We start from the raw sequence: 16,712 nt of genomic DNA on the forward strand, positions 1-16,712 counted from the left end.
CCGCTCAACCTCTTTCACAGTAAAAGCCTGTCTTTTCACAGTAAAAGTCTGTCTCCTTTCACAGTAAAAGCGCGTCTCTTTCACATAAAAGCGCGTCTCTTTCACAGTCTTTCACAGTAAAAGCCGTCTCTTTCAAGTAAAAGCTGTCTCTTTCACAATAAAAGCATGTCTCTTTCACAGTAAAAGCTCGTCTCTTTCACAGTAAAAGCGCGTCTCTTTCACAGTAAAAGCCTGTCTCTTTCACAAGCTTTCACAAAAGTCTCTTTCACATTAAAAGCCTCACTTTCACAATAAAAGTCTCTTTCACAGTTAAAGCCGTCTCTTTCACAGTAAAAGCGCGTCTCTTTCACAGTAAAAGCGCGTCTCTTTCACAGTAAAAGCGCGTCTCTTTCACAGTAAAAGCGCGTCTCTTTCACAGTAAAAGCGCGTCTCTTTCACAGTAAAAGCGCGTCTCTTTCACAGTAAAAGCGCGTCTCTTTCACAGTAAAAAGCGCGTCTCTTTTCACAGTCAAGCGGTCTCTTTCACAGTAAAAGCGCGTCTCTTTCACAGTAAAAGCGCGTCTCTTTCACAGTAAAAGCTGTCTCTTTCACAGTAAAAGTCTGTCTCTTTCACAGTTAAAACGCGTCTCTTTCACACATAAAGCGCGTCTCTTTCACAGTAAAGTGCGTCTCTTTCACAGTAAAAAGCGCGTTCTCTTTCACAGTAAAAGCGCGTCTCTTTCACAGTAAAAGCCTGTCTCTTTCACAGTAAAAGCGCGTCTCTTTCACAGTAAAAGCGCGTCTCTTTCACAGTAAAAGCCTGTCTCTTTCACAGTAAAAGTGCGTCTCTTTCACAGTAAAAGCGCGTCTCTTTCACAGTAAAAGCGCGTCTCTTTCACAGTAAAAGCCTGTCTCTTTCACAGTAAAAGCATGTCTCTTTCACAGTAAAAGCGCGTCTCTTTCACAGTAAAAGCCTGTCTCTTTCACAGTAAAAGCGCGTCTCTTTCACAGTAAAAATGCGTCTCTTTCACAGTAAAAGCGCGTCTCTTTCACAGTAAAAGCCTGTCTCTTTCACAGTAAAAGCATGTCTCTTTCACAGTAAAAGCGCGTCTCTTTCACAGTAAAAGCACGTCTCTTTCACAGTAAAAGCATGTCTCTTTCACAGTAAAAGCACGTCTCTATCACAGTAAAAGCGCATCTCTTTCACAGTAAAAGCGCGTCTCTTTCACAGTAAAAGCCTGTCTCTTTCACAATAAAAGCGCGTCTCTTTCACAGTAAAAGCACGTCTCTTTCACAGTAAAAGCGCGTCTCTTTCACAGTAAAAGCTTGTCTCTTTCACAGTAAAAGCGCATCTCTTTCACAGTAAAAGCGCGTCTCTTTCACAGTAAAAGCGCATCTCTTTCACAGTAAATGCGCGTCTCTTTCACAGCGCGTCTCTTTCACAGTAAAAGCGCGTCTCTTTCACAGTAAAAGCGCGTCTCTTTCACAGTCTCTTTAAAAGCGCGTCTCTTTCACAGTAAAAGCGCGTCTCTTTCACAGTAAAAGCGCGTCTCTTTCACAGTAAAAGCCTGTCTCTTTCACAGTAAAAGCGCGTCTCTCTTCACAGTAAAGCGCGTCTCTTTCACAGTTAAAAGCCGTCTCTTTCACAGTAAAAAGGTCTGTCTCTTTCACAGTAAAAGCGCGTCTCTTTTCACAGTAAAAGCGCGTCTCTTTCACAGTAAAAGCGCGTCACTTTCACAGTAAAAGCGCGTCTCTTTCACAGTAAAAGCCTGTCTCTTTCACAGTAAAAGTCTGTCTCTTTCACAGTAAAAGCGCGTCTCTTTCACAGTAAATGCGCGTCTCTTTCACAGTAAAAGCCTGTCTCTTTCACAGTAAAAGCCTGTCTCTTTCACAGTAAAAGCCTGTCTCTTTCACAGTTAAAAGCGCGTCTCTTTCACAGTAAAAGCGCGTCTCTTTCACAGTAAAAGCGCGTCTCTTTCACAGTAAAAGCGCGTCTCTTTCACAGTAAAAGCGCGCAGCGCGTCTCTTTCACAGTAAAAGCGCGTCTCTTCACAGTAAAGCGCGTCTCTTTCACAGTCACAGTAAAAGCGCGTCTCTTTCACAGTAAAAGCCTGTGTCTCTTTCACAGTAAAAGCGCGTCTCTTTCACAGTAAAAGCGCGTCTCTTTCACAGTAAAAGCGCGTCTCTTTCACAGTTAAAAGCGTCTCTTTCACAGTAAAAGCGCGTTCTCTTTCACAGTAAAAGCGCGTCTCTTCACAGTAAAAGCCTGTCTCTTTCACAGTAAAAGTCTGTCTCTTTCACAGTAAAAGCGCGTCTCTCTTTCACAGTAAAAGCGCGTCTCTTTCACAGTAAAAGCGCGTCTCTTTCACAGTAAAAAGTAAAGCGCGTCTCTTTCACAGTAAAAGCGCGTCTCTTTCACAGTAAAAGCCTGTCTCTTTCACGTCTCTTTCACAGTAAAAGCGCGTCTCTTTCACAGTAAAAGCGCGTCTCTTTCACAGTTAAAAGCCTGTCTCTTTCACAGTAAAAGTGCGTCTCTTTCACAGTAAAAGCGCGTCTCTTTCACAGTAAATGTGCGTCTCTTTCACAGTAAAAGCCTGTCTCTTTCACAGTAAAAGCCTGTCTCTTTCACAGTAAAAGCCTGTCTCTTTCACAGTAAAAGCCTGTCTCTTTCACAGTAAAAGCGCGTCTCTTTCACAGTAAAAGCGCGTCTCTTTCACAGTAAAAGCGCGTCTCTTTCACAGTAAAAGCGCGTCTCTTTCACAGTAAAAGTGCGTCTCTTTCACAGTAAAAGCCTGTCTCTTTCACAGTAAAAGCCTGTCTCTTTCACAGTAAAAGCCTGTCTCTTTCACAGTAAAAGCGCGTCTCTCTTTCACAGTAAAAGCCTGTCTCTTTCACAGTAAAAGCGCGTCTCTTTCACAGTAAAAGCCTGTCTCTTTCACAGTAAAAGTGCGTCTCTTTCACAGTAAAAGCGCGTCTCTTTCACAGTAAACAGTAAAAGCCGTCTCTTTCACAGTAAAAGCGCGTCTCTTTCACAGTAAAAGCCTGTCTCTTTCACAGTAAAAGCATGTCTCTTTCACAGTAAAAGCTGCGTCTCTTTCACAGTAAAAGCGCGTCTCTTTCACAGTAAAAAGCGCTGTCTCTTTCACAGTAAAAGTCGTCTCTTTCACAGTAAAGCGCGTCTCTTTCACAGTAAAAGCGCGTCTCTTTCACAGTAAAAGCGCGTCTCTTTCACAGTAAAAGCGCGTCTCTTTCACAGTAAAAGCGCGTCTCTTTCACAGTAAAAGGCTGTCTCTTTCACAGTAAAAGCCTGTCTCTTTCACAGTAAAAGTGCGTCTCTTTCACAGTAAAAGCGCGTCTCTTTCACAGTAAATGTGCGTCTCTTTCACAGTAAAAGCCTGTCTCTTTCACAGTTAAAGCAGTAAAAGCGTCTCTTTCACAGTAAAAAGCCTGTCTCTTTCACAGTTAAAAGCCTGTCTCTTTCACAGTAAAAGCGCGTCTCTTTCACAGTAAAAGCGCGTCTCTTTCACAGTAAAAGCCTGTCTCTTTCACAGTTAAAGCGCGTCTCTTTCACAGTAAAAGCGCGTCTCTTTCACAGTAAAAGCGCGTCTCTTTCACAGTAAAAGCGCGTCTCTTTCACAGTAAAAGCGCGTCACTTTCACAGTAAAAGCGCGTCTCTTTCACAGTTAAAGCGCGTCTCTTTCACAGTAAAAGCGCGTCTCTTTCACAGTAAAAGCGCGTCTCTTTCACAGTAAAAGCGCGTCTCTTTCACAGTAAAAGCCTGTCTCTTTCACAGTAAAAGTCTGTCTCTTTCACAGTAAAAGCGCGTCTCTTTCACAGTAAAAGCGCGTCTCTTTCACAGTAAAAGCGCGTCACTTTCACAGTAAAAGCGCGTCTCTTTCACAGTTAAAGCGCGTCTCTTTCACAGTAAAAGCGCGTCTCTTTCACAGTAAAAGCGCGTCTCTTTCACAGTAAAAGCGCGTCTCTTTCACAGTAAAAGCGCGTCTCTTTCACAGTAAAAGCGCGTCTCTTTCACAGTAAAAGCCTGTCTCTTTCACAGTAAAAGCGTGTCTCTTTCACAGTAAAAGCGTCTCTTTCACAGTAAAAGCCTGTCTCTTTCACAGTAAAAGCTTGTCTCTTTCACAGTAAAAGCCTGTCTCTTTCACAGTAAAAGCCTGTCTCTTTCACAGTAAAAGCCTGTGGTGTGGGTGTTTTCAGTTACGGCTCGTGCGACGGTCCCGGCGTCTGCGGTTACGACCTTCACGAGAACGAGAGCGTCGCGTGGCATCAGGAGGGACGATACTCCACCGCTCTGTTCACGCAAAGAGCCAGAAAGATCCTGCAGAACCACCGGCCGCCAGAGGGGCCGCTGTTCCTCATGCTCTCCCTGCAGGTGAGGCAGGTCCGACAGGTCCGACAGGTGCGACAGGTGCGGCCCTTCCCAGGACGGGCAGGAGCACATTTGGGAGGGTGGGACTCGGGTTTAAAGATGCTGTGGGGCTTTTCCGTGTCTGTGGAGGTTCTACTCCGACTGTCCAGCCTCAGATGAGTTTTAATTTGAAGGAGACTTTAGCCTGTTTCCTTTGGTTCACTCTGGACTGGATCAGTACTGGTATCGATATCGATATCTTTCACAATAAAAGCATGTCTCTTTCACAATAAAAGCATGTTTCTTTCACAATAAGAAATGCCTCTTTCACTGTAAAAGCATGTCTCTTTCACAATAAAAGCATGTCTCTTTCACAATAAAAGCATGTCAGTTTCACAATAAAAGCATGTCTCTTTCACAATAAAAGCATGTCTCTTTCACAATAAAACTATGTCTCTTTCACAATAAAAGCATGTCTCTTTCACAATAAAAGCGTGTCTCTTTCAAAATAAAAGCATGTCTCTTTCACAGTAAAAGCGTGTCTCCTTCACAATAAAAGTATGTCTCTTTAAAAGCATGTCTCTTTCACAGTAAAAGCATGTCTCTTTCACAATAAAAGCATGTCTCTTTCACAATAAAAGCATGTCTCTTTTCACAATAAAAGCATGTCTCTTTCACAATAAAAGCATGTCTCTTTCACAATAAAACTATGTCTCTTTCACAATAAAAGCATGTCTCTTTCACAATAAAACTATGTCTCTTTCACAATAAAAGCATGTCTCTTTCACAATAAAAGCATGTCAGTTTCACAATAAAAGCATGTCTCTTTCACAATAAAAGCATGTCTCTTTCACAATAAAACTATGTCTCTTTCACAATAAAAGCATGTCTCTTTCACAATAAAACTATGTCTCTTTCACAATACAAGCATGTATTTTTCACAATAAAAGCATGTCTCTTTCACAATAAAAGCATGTCAGTTTCACAATAAAAGCATGTCTCTTTCACAATAAAACTATGTCTCTTTCACAATAAAAGCATGTATTTTTCACAATAAAAGCGTGTCTCTTTCAAAATAAAAGCATGTCTCTTTCACAGTAAAAGCATGCCTCTTTCACAATAAAAGCATGTCAGTTTCACAATAAAAGCATGTCTCTTTCACAATAAAAGCATGTCTCTTTCACAATAAAACTATGTCTCTTTCACAATAAAAGCGTGTCTCTTTCAAAATAAAAGCAGCTTTAAAGCCTAAACTCTCCCGAGCTCTCGTTGTTCGTGTTTCGTTTCGTTGGGTTGCGTTTTCGTTTCCCTCCTGACCGTTCGCCGCTCTCTCCGCAGGCCGTGCACACGCCGCTGGTGTCGCCGAAGTCGTACCTGTACCCGTACCGCGCCATGACCAACCTGAGCCGCCGTAAATTCGCCGCGATGGTGTCGACGGTGGACGAGGCGGTGAAGAACGTGACGTACGCGCTGAGGAAGAGCGGCCTCTACAAGAACGCCGTGATCATCTACTCCACCGACAACGGAGCGCAGCCCTTCACCGGAGGAAGCAACTGGCCCCTGAGAGGACGCAAGGTCTGACCCTCTGACCCTCCTCTGACCCTCTGACCCTCCTCTGACCCTCCTCTGACCCTCTGACCCTCCTCTGACCCTCTGACCCTCCTCTGACCCTCCTCTGACCCTCCTCTGACCTCTCTCTGACCCTCTGACCCTCCTCTGACCCTCTCTGACCCTCTGACCCTCTGACCCTCCTCTGACCCTCTGACCCTCCTCTGACCCTCTGACCCTCCTCTGACCCTCTGACCCTCCTCTGACCCTCCTCTGACCCTCTGACCCTCCTCTGACCCTCCTCTGACCTCCTCTGACCCTCCTCTGACCCTCTGACCCTCCTCTGACCCTCTGACCCTCCTCTGACCCTCTGACCTCATCTGACCCTCTGACCCTCATCTGACCCTCTGACCCTCCTCTGACCCCTCTGACCCCTCCTCTGACCCTCTAACCCTCTGACCCTCCTCTGACCCTCTGACCCTCCTCTGACCCTCTGACCCCTCTGACCCTCCTCTGACCCCTCTCTGACCCTCTGACCCTCTGACCCTCCTCTGACCCTCCTCTGACCCTCCTCTGACCCTCTGACCCTCTGTGACCCTCTGACCCTCCTCTGACCCTCTGACCCTCCTCTGACCCTCCTCTGACCCTCTGACCCTCCTCTGACCCTCTGACCCTCATCTGACCCTCTAACCCTCTGACCCTCCTCTGACCCTCATCTGACCCTCTAACCCTCTGACCCTCCTCTGACCCTCATCTGACCCTCTGACCCTCCTCTGACCCTCATCTGACCCTCTAACCCTCTGACTCTCTGACCTCCTCTGACTCTCTGACCCTCTTCTGACCCTCCTCTGACCCCTCTGACTCCTCTGACCCTCATCTGACCCTCTGACCCTCTGACCCTCCTCTGACCCTCCTCTGACCCTCTGACCCTCCTCTGACCCTCTGACCCTCCTCTGACCCTCCTCTGACCCTCTGACCCTCCTCTGACCCTCTGACCTCTGACCCTCTGACCCTCCTCTGACCTCCTCTGACCTCCTCTGACCTCCTCTGACCTCCTCTGACCCTCCTCTGACCTCCTCTGACCTCCTCTGACCTCCTCTGACCCTCCTCTGACCCTCCTCTGACTCTGACCTCCTCTGACCCTCCTCTGAACCTCTCTGACCCTCTGACCTCCTCTCTCCTCTGACCCTCCTCTCCTCTGACCCTCCTCTGACCCTCTGACCCCTCCTCTGACCCTCCTCTGACCCTCTGACCTCCTCTGACCTCCTCTGACCCTCTGACCCTCCTCTGACCCTCTGACCCTCCTCTGACCCTCTCCTCCCTCCTCTGACCCTCCTCTGACCCCTCTGACCCTCTGACCTCCTCTGACCTCTGACCTCTGACCCTCTACCCTCTGACCCTCTCCTCTGACCCTCTCCTCTGACCCTCTGACCCTCCTCTGACCCTCCTTTGACCCTCCTCTGACCCTCCTCTGACCCTCTGACCCCTCCCTCCTCTGACCCTCCTCTGACCCTCCTCTGACCCTCCTCTAACCCCTGACCCTGACCTCTGACCTCCTCTGACCCTCTGACCCCTCTGACCCTCTGACCCTCTAACCCTCTGACCCTCCTCTGACCTCCTCTGACCTTCTCTGACCCTCCTCTAACCCTCTGTCTGACCCTCTGACCCTCCTCTGACCCTCCTCTGACCTCCTCTGACTCCTCTGACCCTCCTCTGACCCTCCTCTGACCCTCCTCTGACCCTCCTCTGACCCTCCTCTGACCCTCTGACCCTCTGACCCTCCTCTGACTCCTCTGACCCTCCTCTGACCTCTGACCCTCTGACCCTCTGACCCTCTGACCTCTGACCCTCTGACCCTCCTCTGACTCCTCTGACCCTCTGACCCTCCTCTGACCTCTCCCTCTGACCCCTCTGACCTCCTCTGACCCTCTGACTCCTCTGACCCTCCTCTGACCCTCTGACCCCTCTGACCCTCCTCTGACCCTCTGACCTCTCCTCTGACCCTCTGACCCTCTGACCCTCCTCTGACCCTCCTCTGACTCCTCTCCTCTGACCCTCTGACCCTCCTCTGACCCTCCTCTGACTCCTCTGACCCTCTCCCCTCCTCTGACCCTCTGACCCCCTGACCTCTGACCTCCTCTGACCCTCCTCTAACCCTCTGACCCTCCTCTCTGACCCTCCCTCCCTCTGACCTCTGACCCCCTCTGACCCTCCTGACCCTCCTCTGACCCCCTCTGACCCTCCTCTGACCTCTAACCCTCTGACCCTCCTCTGACCCTCTGACCTCCTCTGACCCTCCTCTGACCCTCCTCTGACCCTCTGACCCCCTCTGACTCCTCTGACCCCTCTGACCCTCCTCTGACCCTCCTCCTCTGACCCTCTGACCCTCTGACCCCCTCTGACCCTCCTCTGACCCTCATCTGACCCTCTGACCTCTGACCCCCTCTGACCCTCCTCTGACCCTCCTCTGACCCTCTGACCCTCTGACCCTCAGGGCACGTACTGGGAGGGGGGGATTCGTGGCGTCGGCTTCGTTCACAGTCCGCTCCTCAAACGCCGACGACGAGTTTCCACCGACCTGATCCACGTCACCGACTGGTTCCCCACTCTGGTCCGACTCGCAGGAGGAGACCCACACCAGGTCTGGACCAGGACTAAACCAGGACCAGACCAGGGCTGAACCAGGACTAAACCAGGACTAAACCAGGACCAGACCAGGACTAAACCAGGACTGGACCAGGACTAAACCAGGACCAGACCAGGACTGGACAAGGTCTGGACCAGGACCGGACTAGGACCGGACTAGGACTGGACCAGGACTAAACCAGGTCTAAACCAGGACTGGACCAGGACTAAACCAGGACCAGACCAGGACTGAACCAGGACTGAACCAGGATTAAACCAGGACTAAACCAGGTCTAAACCAGGTCTAAACCAGGACCAGACCAGGTCTAAACCAGGACTGAACTAGGACTAAACCAGGACTGAACCAAGACTAAACCAGGACTAAACCAACCGTGTCCCTCGTGGTGTCCTGTGGGGGGTGCTCTGGGAGTATGGGGTCCGGGGCCCCTTTGCTAAGGGGCTGTCCGGTCCCTGTATGACCGGAGCAGGAGCTGTGTTTGTTGCCGCAGTAAGTCAGACCTGTTCCCGGTGCATGTTGGACTCCGCCAGGGCTGCCCTTTGTCACCGGTTCTGTTCATTGTGTTTATGGACAGAATTTCTAGGCGCAGTCAGGGGCCGGAGGGGGTCCGGTTTGGGGACCACAGGATTTCATCTCTGCTGTTTGCGGACGATGTTGTCCTGTTGGCTTCATCGAACCAGGACCTGCAATGTGCACTGGGGCGGTTTGCAGCCGAGTGTGAAGCGGCTGGGATGAAGATCAGCTCTTCCAAGTCCGAGGCCATGGTTCTCGACCGGAAAAAAGGTGTCTTGCCCTCTCCAGGTGGGTGGGGAGTCTCTGCCTCAAGTGGAGGAGTTCAAGTATCTCGGGGTCTTGTTCACGAGTGAGGGAAGGACGGAACGTGAGATTGACAGGCGGATCGGTGCAGCTTCGGCAGTTGATGCGGTCGCTGTATCGGACCGTTGTGGTGAAGAGGAGCTGAGTCGAAAGGCGAAGCTCTCGATTACGGTCAGTCTTCGTTCCTACTCTCACCTCTGGTCATGAGCTCTGGGTAGTGACCGAAAGGACGAGATCGCGGATACAAGCGCTCGAAATGAGTTTCCTCCGCAGGGTGTCTGGGCGTCTCCCTTAGAGATAAGGTGAGGAGCTCAGTCACACGGGAGGAGCTCGGAGTAGAGCCGCTGCTCCTCCACGTCGAGAGGAGCCAGTTGAGGCTCGGGCATCTGTTCCGGATGCCTCCTGGGCGCCTCCCTCGGGAGGTGTTCTGGGCATGTCCCGCCGGGAGGAGGCCCCGGGGAAGACCCAGGACACGCTGGAGGGACTATGTCTCTGGGCTGGCCTGGGAACGCCTCGGGGTCCCCCCGGAGGAGCTGGAGGACGTGTCTGGGGTGAAGGAAGTCTGGGAGTCCCTGCTTAGGCTGCTCCCCCCGCGACCCGGCCCCGGATAAGCGGACGAAAATGGATGGATGGATGGATGGATAAACCAGGACTGAACCAGGACTAAACCAGGACTGGACCAGGACTGAACCAGGACTGAACCAGGACTAAACCAGGACTAAACCAGGTCTAAACCAGGACTGGACCAGGACTAAACCAGGACTAAACCAGGTCTAAACCAGGACTAGACCAGGACTAAACCAGGACTAAACCAGGTCTAAACCAGGTCTAAACCAGGACTAAACCAGGACTGAACCAGGACTAAACCAGGACTAAACCAAGACTAAACCAGGACTAAACCAGGATTAAACCAGGACTGGACCAGGACTGAACCAGGACTGAACCAGGTCTAAACCAGGACTAAACCAGAACTAAACCAGGACTAAACCAGGTCTAAACCTCTTCTCGTCTCTCACCTGGGTCCGGGTCCGGGTCAGAGTCCGGGTCTGGACGGGTTCGACATGTGGCCGACGATATCGGAGGGAAAACCGTCTCCAAGAACCGAGATCCTCCACAACATCGACCCACTGCACAAGAACTACAGACCGAGCTCCTCCTGGAACCACGGGCCAGGTGAGGACCAACACTCGTAGGGAGTATTATCTGTGACATAAGAGTGAGCTGTACAGTTGTAGGGAGTATTATCTGTGACATAAGTGTGATTTATACAGTTGTAGGGAGTATTATCTGTGACATAAGAGTGAGTTGCACAGTTGTAGGGAGTATTATCTGTGACATAAGAGTGAGTTGTACAGTTGTAGGGAGTATTATCTGTTACATAAGAGTGAGTTGTACAGTTGTAGGGAGTATTATCTGTGACATAAGAGTGAGTTGTACAGTTGTAGGGAGTATTATCTGTTACATAAGAGTGAGTTGTATAGTTGTAGGGAGTATTATCTGTGACATAAGAGTGAGTTGCACAGTTGTAGGGAGTATTATCTGTGACATAAGAGTGAGTTGTTGTACAGTTGTAGGGAGTATTATCTGTGACATAAGGGTGAGTTGTACAGTTGTAGGGAGTATTATCTGTGACATAAGAGTGAGTTGTACAGTTGTAGGGAGTATTATCTGTGACATAAGAGTGATTTGTACAGTTGTAGGGAGTATTATCTGTGACATAAGAGTGATTTGTACAGTTGTAGGGAGTATTATCTGTGACATAAGTGTGATTTGTACAGTTGTAGGGAGTATTATCTGTGACATAAGAGTGATTTATACAGTTGTAGGGAGTATTATCTGTGACATAAGAGTGAGTTGTACAGTTGTAGGAGTATTATCTGTGACATAAGAGTGAGTTGCACAGTTGTAGGGAGTATTATCTATGACATAAGGGTGAGTGTTTGTACAGTTGTAGGGAGTATTATCTGTGACATAAGAGTGAGTTGTACAGTTGTAGGGAGTATTATCTGTGACATAAGAGTGAGTTGTTGTACAGTTGTAGGGAGTATTATCTGTGACATAAGAGTGAGTTGTACAGTTGTAGGGAGTATTATCTGTGACATAAGTGTGATTTGTACAGTTGTAGGGAGTATTATCTGTGACATAAGAGTGATTTGTACAGTTGTAGGGAGTATTATCTGTGACATAAGTGTGATTTGTACAGTTGTAGGGAGTATTATCTGTGACATAAGAGTGAGTTGTACAGTTGTAGGGAGTATTATCTGTGACATAAGAGTGAGCTGTACAGTTGTAGGGAGTATTATCTGTGACATAAGAGTGAGTTGTACAGTTGTAGGGAGTATTATCTGTGACATAAGAGTGAGTTTGTACAGTTGTAGGAGTATTATCTGATTCTGTGACATAAGAGTGAGTTTGTACAGTTGTAGGGAGTATTATCTGTGACATAAGAGTGAGCTGTACAGTTGTAGGGAGTATTATCTGTGACATAAAAGTGAGTTGTACAGTTGTAGGGAGTATTATCTGTGACATAAGAGTGAGTTGTACAGTTGTAGGGAGTATTATCTGTGACATAAGAGTGAGCTGTACAGTTGTAGGGAGTATTATCTGTGACATAAGAGTGATTTGTACAGTTGTAGGGAGTATTATCTGTGACATAAGAGTGAGTTGTACAGTTGTAGGGAGTATTATCTGTGACATAAGAGTGAGTTGTACAGTTGTAGGGAGTATTATCTGTGACATAAGAGTGATTTGTACAGTTGTAGGGAGTATTATCTGTGACATAAGAGTGAGTTGTACAGTTGTAGGGAGTATTATCTGTGACATAAGTGTGATTTGTACAGTTGTAGGGAGTATTATCTGTGACATAAGAGTGAGTTGTACAGTTGTAGGGAGTATTATCTGTACATAAGTTGTGATTTGTACAGTTGTAGGGAGTATTATCTGTGACATAGAGTGAGTTGTTGTACAGTTGTAGGGAGTATTATCTGTGACATAAGAGTGAGTTGTACAGTTTGTAGGGAGTATTATCTGTGACATAAGAGTGAGTTGTACAGTTGTAGGGAGTATTATCTGTTACATAAGAGTTTGTACAGTTGTAGGGGAGTATTATCTGTGACATAAGGTGAGTTGTACAGTTGTAGGGAGTATTATCTGTGACATAAGAGTGAGTTGTACAGTTGTAGGGAGTATTATCTGTGACATAAGAGTGATTTATACAGTTGTAGGGAGTATTATCTGTTGACATAAGAGTGAGTTGTACAGTTGTAGGGAGTATTATCTGTGACATAAGAGTGAGAGTTGTACAGTTGTAGGGAGTATTATCTGTTACATAAAGAGTGATTTGTACAGTTGTAGGGAGTATTATCTGTTGACATAAGAGTGATTTGTACAGTTGTAGGGAGTATTATCTGTGACATAAGAGTGAGTTGTGTACAGTTGTAGGGAGTATTATCTGTTGACATAAGAGTGAGTTGTTGTACAGTTGTAGGGAGTATTATCTGTTACATAAGAGTGAGTTGTACAGTTGTAGGGGAGTATTATCTGTGACATAAGAGTGAGTTGTACAGTTTGTAGGGAGTATTATCTGTTACATAAGAGTGAGTTGTACAGTTGTAGGGAGTATTATCTGTGACATAAAGTGAGTTGTACAGTTGTAGGGAGTATTATCTGTGACATAAGAGTGAGTTGTACAGTTGTAGGGAGTATTATCTGTGACATAAGAGTGATTTGTACAGTTTTGTAGGGAGTATTATCTGTTGACATAAGAGTGATTTATACAGTTGTAGGGAGTATTATCTGTGACATAAGAGTGAGTTGTACAGTTGTAGGGAGTATTATCTGTGACATAAGTGTGAGTTGTTATACAGTTGTAGGAGTATTATCTGTGACATAAGGTGAGTTGTACAGTTGTAGGAGTATTATCTGTTGACATAAGAGTGAGTTGTACAGTTGTAGGGAGTATTATCTGTGACATAAGTGTGAGTTTTGTACAGTTGTAGGGAGTATTATCTGTGACATAAGAGTGAGTTGTACAGTTGTAGGGAGTATTATCTGTGACATAAGAGTGAGTTGTACAGTTGTAGGGAGTATTATCTGTGACATAAGTGTGAGTTGTACAGTTGTAGGGAGTATTATCTGTGACATAAGAGTGATTTGTACAGTTGTAGGGAGTATTATCTGTGACATAAGTGTGAGTTTTGTACAGTTGTAGGGAGTATTATCTGTGACATAAGTGTGAGTTGTACAGTTGTAGGGAGTATTATCTGTTACATATAAGGTGAGTGATTTGTACAGTTGTAGGAGTATTATCTGTGACATAAGAGTGATTTGTACAGTTGTAGGAGTATTATCTGTGACATAAGTGTGATTTGTTACAGTTGTAGGGAGTATTATCTGTTGACATAAGTGTGAGTTGTTGTACAGTTGTAGGGAGTATTATCTGTGACATAAGAGTGAGTTTGTACAGTTGTAGGGAGTATTATCTGTGACATAAGTGTGATTTGTACAGTTGTAGGGAGTATTATCTGTGACATAAGTGTGATTTGTACAGTTGTAGGGAGTATTATCTGTGACATAAGTGTGATTTGTACAGTTGTAGGGAGTATTATCTGTGACATAAGTGTGATTTTGTACAGTTGTAGGGAGTATTATCTGTGACATAAGAGTGAGTTGTACAGTTGTAGGGAGTATTATCTGTGACATAAGGGTGAGTTGTTGTACAGTTGTAGGGAGTATTATCTGTTGACATAAGGTGAGTTGTTGTACAGTTGTAGGGAGTATTATCTGTTACATAAGAGTGAGTTTGTACAGTTGTAGGGAGTATTATCTGTGACATAAGAGTGAGTTGTTGTACAGTTGTAGGGAGTATTATCTGTGACATAAGAGTGAGTTGTTGTACAGTTGTAGGGAGTATTATCTGTGACATAAGGTGAGTTGTTGTACAGTTGTAGGGAGTATTATCTGTGACATAAGGGTGATGTTGTACAGTTGTAGGGAGTATTTATCTGTGACATAAGAGTGAGTTGTTGTACAGTTGTAGGGAGTATTATCTGTGACATAAGAGTGAGTTGTTGTACAGTTGTAGGGAGTATTATCTGTGACATAAGAGTGAGTTGTTGTACAGTTGTAGGGAGTATTATCTGACATAAGGTGAGTTGTTGTACAGTTGTAGGGAGTATTATCTGTTACATAAAGAGTGAGTTGTTGTACAGTTGTAGGAGTATTATCTGTGACATAAGAGTGAGTTGTACAGTTGTAGGGAGTATTATCTGTGTCATAAGAGTGAGTTGTTGTACAGTTGTAGGGAGTATTATCTGTGACATAAGTGTGAGTTGTTGTACAGTTGTAGGGAGTATTATCTGTTGACATAAGAGTGAGTTTTGTACAGTTGTAGGGAGTATTATCTGTGACATAAGTGTGGTTTGTACAGTTGTAGGGAGTATTATCTGTGACATAAGTGTGATTTGTACAGTTGTAGGGAGTATTATCTGTGACATAAGTGTGATTTGTACAGTTGTAGGGAGTATTATCTGTGACATAAGTGTGATTTGTAACAGTTGTAGGGAGTATTATCTGTGACATAAGAGTGAGTTGTTGTACAGTTGTAGGGAGTATTATCTGTGACATAAGAGTGATTTGTACAGTTGTAGGGAGTATTATCTGTTGACATAAGGGTGAGTTGTTGTACAGTTGTAGGGAGTATTATCTGTTACATAAGGTGAGTTGTACAGTTGTAGGGAGTATTATCTGTGACATAAGAGTGAGTTGTCGTACAGTTGTAGGGAGTATTATCTGTTGACATAAGGTGAGTTGTTGTACAGTTGTAGGGAGTATTATCTGTGACATAAGTGTGAGTTTGTACAGTTGTAGGGAGTATTATCTGTTGACATAAGGTGAGTTGTACAGTTGTAGGGAGTATTATCTGTTGACATAAGGTGTGAGTTGTTGTACAGTTGTAGGGAGTATTATCTGTTACATAAGAGTGAGTTGTTGTACAGTTGTAGGGGAGTATTATCTGTTACATAAGGGTGAGTTGTACAGTTGTAGGGCGTATTATCTGTGACATAAGGGTGAGTTGTTGTACAGTTGTAGGGAGTATTATCTGTTACATAAGGTGAGTTGTTGTACAGTTGTAGGGAGTATTATCTGTGACATAAGGTGAGTTGTACAGTTGTAGGGAGTATTATCTGTGACATAAGAGTGAGTTGTCGTACAGTTGTAGGGAGTATTATCTGTGACATAAGGTGAGTTGTCGTACAGTTGTAGGGAGTATTATCTGTGACATAAGGTGAGTTTTGTACAGTTGTAGGGAGTATTATCTGTTGACATAAGGTGAGTTGTTGTACAGTTGTAGGGAGTATTATCTGTTGACATAAGGGTGAGTTGTTGTACAGTTGTAGGGAGTATTATCTGTTACATAAGGTGAGTTGTTGTACAGTTGTAGGAGTATTATCTGTTACATAAGGTGAGTTGTTGTACAGTTGTAGGGAGTATTATCTGTTGACATAAGGGTGAGTTGTTGTACAGTTGTAGGGAGTATTATCTGTTGACATAAGGTGAGTTGTTGTACAGTTGTAGGGAGTATTATCTGTTACATAAGGTGAGTTGTTGTACAGTTGTAGGGAGTATTATCTGTTACATAAGGTGAGTTGTTGTACAGTTGTTAGGGAGTATTATCTGTTACATAAGGTGATTTGTACAGTTGTAGGGAGTATTATCTGTTACATAAGGTGAGTTTGTACAGTTGTAGGGAGTATTATCTGTGACATAAGTGTGATTTGTACAGTTGTAGGGAGTATTATCTGTGACATAAGAGTGATTTGTACAGTTGTAGGGAGTATTATCTGTGACATAAGAGTGATTTGTACAGTTGTAGGGAGTATTATCTGTGACATAAGTGTGATTTGTACAGTTGTAGGGAGTATTATCTGTGACATAAGTGTGATTTGTACAGTTGTAGGGAGTATTATCTGTGACATAAGTGTGATTTGTACAGTTGTAGGGAGTATTATCTGTTGTGTTTCAGGGAAGAATCCGTCGTCGTTTAAGAAGAAACAGAGAAATGTTCAGACTCTGAGGCTGAAGCCGCAGCAGAAATCTGCCTTTAAACTGAAGAAGAAACACAAGAAACATTTCCCCCAAAAGTCCCGGAAAAACCCCAGGGTCCAGAGGAAGACCCGGGTCCAGAGGAAGACCCGGGTCCAGAGGAAGACCCGGGTCCAGAGGAAGACCCGGGTCCAGAGGAAGACCCGGGTCCAGAAGAGGTCCAGGGTCCAGACGAAGACCCGAGCAGAGTCCAGGCAGCACTACAAGAAGGTAGTCCTGGTTTTAGTTTACTGTTTAGTCCTGGTTTACTGGTTT

General features: G+C 45.7%; 1 pseudogene; it reads left to right on the plus strand.

Annotated features, from left to right (window-relative positions):
* LOC110153504 (arylsulfatase I-like) overlaps positions 1-16,712 on the plus strand; it is a 31,713-nt pseudogene that overhangs the window by 9,795 nt on the left and 5,206 nt on the right.

This window comes from Boleophthalmus pectinirostris, unplaced genomic scaffold, assembly GCF_026225935.1.
Source record: "Boleophthalmus pectinirostris isolate CB_2022bp ecotype Guang Dong unplaced genomic scaffold, ASM2622593v1 HiC_scaffold_16, whole genome shotgun sequence".
Classification (NCBI taxonomy): Eukaryota; Metazoa; Chordata; class Actinopteri; order Gobiiformes; family Gobiidae; genus Boleophthalmus; species Boleophthalmus pectinirostris.